Source organism: Gallinula chloropus (assembly GCF_964237585.1).
Source record: "Gallinula chloropus genome assembly, chromosome: 3".
Classification (NCBI taxonomy): domain Eukaryota; kingdom Metazoa; phylum Chordata; class Aves; order Gruiformes; family Rallidae; genus Gallinula; species Gallinula chloropus.
In genome coordinates this window covers 95,472,948-95,477,592 of record NC_140087.1, presented here as the reverse complement: position 1 = coordinate 95,477,592, position 4,645 = coordinate 95,472,948, and positions in this window count along the sequence as shown.

The window sequence follows — 4,645 nt, the reverse complement described above, 5'->3', positions numbered from 1 at the left end:
GCGAGACGATAGATACGTCAGCCCCAGTGCTTTCTTCCCTTTTTGGACCTCAAAGTATGAGAGTCAGCCAAGCAACTTAATTATATAGGAATCATCAATTGCACAGATAAAAGCCGAGGAAACATTTTTTTTTTTTAAAATTTCAGAGCAGTTTTGGGAGCCATATTGTACTCTGAGCTGAAGCTGATGTCATGCTTTCCCAGAAGGAGTGATCAAGAAGCAAGCGGGAAGGTGGGCAGCAGGCTGGCTGCCAAAAATGCCTTTGCTGTAGTCCATAAAAGTCTCCTTGTTCAGTTTCTGTCTTGGGACTGTGGTGTGATGTACCTTAAGAAATACATGGATTAATCAAAGAATGTAGAGAGCACTCTGATTTATAAGACATTTCTGGGGAAAACAAAGTGGAAATTTTTAAGTCTAGTGGACAAGACTGGGGGAGGGAACAATTTATCAACCTTGTTTGTGGAGAGCAATATCAGAACTGATGGTGTCAAAATTGTCATCAGAATCATATAATCACAGAATATCCTGAGTTGAAAGGGACTCATAGGGATCATCAAGTCCAACTCCTGGCTCCACACAGGGTCAGCCAAGTCAGAGCATGGGACTGAGTGCATCATCCAGATGCTTCTTGAACTCAGTCAAGCTCGGTGCTTACCTGGGGAGCCTGTTCCAGTGCCCGACTACCCTCTCAGTAAAGAACCTTTTCCTAATATCCAACCTAAACTTCCCCTGTTACAATTTCATACCGTTCCCTCAGGTTCTATCACTGGTTGCCAAAGAGAGATCAGTGCCTGCCCCTTCACTCCTGCTTCTAAGGAAGCCATAGACCATGATGAGGTCTCCCCTCAGTCTCCTTTTCTCCAGGCTGAACAAACCATGGAATTTCACCCTCTCCTCATAAGACTTCCCCTCCAGACCCTTCACCAGTCTCGTTGCCCTCCTCTGGACACTCTCCAATATTTTTATGTCACTCTTCTACTGTGGCACCCAAGGCTGCATACAGTACTCATGGTGAGGCCGCAACAGCACAGTGTAGAGTGGGACAATCACCTCCATGGACAGGCTGGCAATGCAATAATTGATGCACCCCAGGATACAGTTGGCCCTCCTGGCTGCCTGGGCACACTGCTGGCTCATGTTTAACTTGCTGTTGAACAAGACACCCAAATCTCTCTCATCATGACTGGCATCCAGCGTCCAATCCCCCAGTCCATATGTGCAACAGGTGCAGCATCTGGCACTTGCCCTTGTTAAACTTCATGCTGTTGGTGATTGTGCAGCTCTCCAGTCTTTCCAGGTCTCTCTGTAAGGCCTCTCCACCCTCAGTGGAATCAACGGCTCCTCCCAATTTGGTGTCACCTGAAAATTTACTTAAGAGACCCTCTAGTCCCAAGTCCCATTTGTTTACGAAAACTATAAAAAGAACTGGCCCTAAAATGGAACTCTGGGGAACCCCACTAGTGACTGGCTACCAGCCAGATGTAACCCCAAACCAACCCAATAACAAAGATTTTAATTTGAAATTGTAAAAAGGAATGGCATTGGGTGCAGATGCCTAGGTTTTGCTGGCAAGGGGCTGTAGGGCACCTGTGAGGAGATGTGAGGAAAGGCCGGGGCTGCCCTATGCTCCTTCCATAAGGAGCATAGATCACTTCAGAAAAGACAGCTAAGCTTAACAGCAGCAGTTCTATAAACTGTAATGAAGGTGAAATTGAACTCAGTCACTCTAGAGTACAGTACAGAAGTATACGGAAACACTATAATTTTGCATTCATCATCTTATATCTTTAAATACAAGGAGGTTGCTGACCAAACAAACAAAAACTTTAAAACTTAGAATAATATTGTTTCAGCAAATGTCCTGCTACCCTGCAATTTTTTCTTTCCAATAAAGTTCAAGAAAGTTAAGCTGAAAAATGGAAGCACTACAGTAATAGTGATTGGAACAGAGAATCCACCTGCAGAATATGACCAAAATCTTGGCTTGACATTTTGTGACAGCTGATTGTTCTTAATAAACAATAAACAACATATTGGGTTAAACATAAGGGTAAAAAGTAATCATTAAAAGTAAAATACAGCATTAGTGTAGGAACTAGACAAGAATGTCTCAAAAAATGAGTATTAATGATACATTCAATTTCTGCTGGAAATGAGAATACAAGTTTTAACCATTATAAGAATGACAGTATCCAAATAGCCCATTGTAGCCTGGAACAGATCCTGTGGCATATGCCCATAATAAGACCTAAATTGATTTACTTTCCTAAGATATTTAGAATAATTTACAGTCAAAACATCAGTACATACAAAACATCCATCTCTGCAATGTTACTCAGAAATATTGCAAATCACATTTTTAAAACAAGTATGCAAAATTGGAAATTTGATATGCACAGTACATTGAAGCAGGGGAAGTTCTATTTCATAGATGCTGAAGAAAGGCACTGTGTCTGTTTTGTTGTCTACTGAGATGTTATGATCCAGTATAAAAGAGAAACATTGTCCATTAAGAAGATGAAATATACCTACTACATTTCTTCCGATTATTACTTTGATTTAAATATTTATAAAGCTGGACATTCTCCTGCATGAATCAGATGTAAATCATCACTCATAGTTTAGCTGGAGAATAGATCTTTAAGATACATTTTGTTATAAAGCAAGTGGAATTTTAAGCAAAACTTGTAATAATCATTCTTTATTTTGTGTTTTGTCATTTGTTCATGGCTAAATAGAAAATTGTAAAGTGCAACTGTAAATAAAAAGAAGATCATAACTTTGGATGAAATTAATCTCAGAATCTTTTTTTATTCAATGGAAAGAGAACAAATCCACCTGAACACACAAGTAGATTTCAGAAGAAGTTGACTTGACCGTCTTTCATGTACACATAGTTGCAAATTGTCTGATAATAATCTTATTTCAGAAGAACTCTCTCAGTTCATCAGTTGGAGACAATATAATATAAATTTATTTGCATAGCATTTAATGGAGCATTAATCCTTACAGAATAGTAGCTTTTCCAAGATGGCTGCTGAAATGAAGATGCTTTTGTAAATATAATGCTAACTATATAGCCAGGCTTTCAAAAGTCATATACAAATCACTTCTCTGATTTAGAAGGGGGAAAAATAATTCCTTTACTTCAGAATAATTATGCTCCTATTTTGCTGACCCAGAAGAAACAGTTAAGTAAGCAGAAATGCTTGTTACAGCATTTGCCAAGTACATTTCAGCGCTGTCCTTTGGAACAGCTCATTTTTACAAACCATGATCCTTCTTGAGCTTTGTATCACAGAGTAGTGCTAAAGAAACAGCAGTGATGCAGAACTAGCAGTGTACGTTAACTTGTGACATGGATGTCATGGGAGGGGTGCTACCTCTGAACTGCATTTTTCCTGTGATAAACTTGCCCGCGCGCGCTGCTTCCACACACTTTTACCAGACACCTGTCCAAACACCAACATCTGCTGGAAAGACAGATACCTTGTTCAGGTTTGAAGCTTAAGTCACTTAGGCTGTGCCTTTTAGAAGAGACAGTTAGAGGTGATAGTAAATATGGACCCTCAGCCGGAGAGTACAGCAAACAGTTAACTCTGTAGTACTCTTTAACTGCTATGGCTAAAAACATTGTATTAGGAAAATGGAGAAACATGGTGTAATGCTAATGAAACTCCTGTGATCTACAGATAGGCAGAACTGTAAGACTGAACAGATGATGAAACCTTGCTTTGAAAAGCTGGATACAAGGTAAGTACCAAGACAGCTTGTTAGGCAAATCTCCTGTAAGTGTCCTATTGCAATGATGCTCTTCCAAAAATTCACATTGTCAATATGCCACACAAGTGGCGTGTCCATATAAAATTATTGGTCATGGAAAAGGAGAATAAAAGAAAATAGCAATAGCAGGTCTCTGAGATAAACTAAAAAATAAAGTTCTCTATGTAATATATCACTCATTTTAAACTAAGAAATTACTGTTTTGAGGTAAATTATCTTAGACTATGTTGCAAGTAAGCAGATACTCATTTTATGTTACATACAGTGCAGACTGTGGATACACAATCAATCATATTCACAGCTGAAGTCAGAAATCTCTTGGTGGCTTGTCCTGTGTTCATGACACTCTTGAAATAGCATGCTGCTTTGATGCTGAGGTAGATCTAATACTGTCTAGTTTGTATGCCATTTTGGAATGTAACGTTGCTGTTTCTACCATAATCAAGAAAAAGCTGAAGGTTAAAAACTGATGAAAAGGGAGCACTGTTACTGCCATGTGTTTTCTATGTGTGACAGAAGCTTTCATCAGCTCTTTTAAAATATATTTGAAAGTCAGCTGATGCCAATGTATAAGTTAGTGAACTCTTTGAGGCCAAATAACATGAAAATGACCTTAGCAAGTTTCTGCCAGTCAAAGGCTGTCTATTTCAACAAGGAGAATGGAGACAATCTCTACAATGTGAACCGTGATGCCTCCAGTAAGTTACGGATTTGCATTTTATGCCATGGACATTCAGTAAATGACTGGAATAACAGCATCTAAAGCATCTTATCCAAAGGTGCATCTGTCAGATAGGTCAGATTAATTACTTCTTGTTACATAGTTTTCCAATTATAGTGAGATTTTAGGGCTCTCCATAAC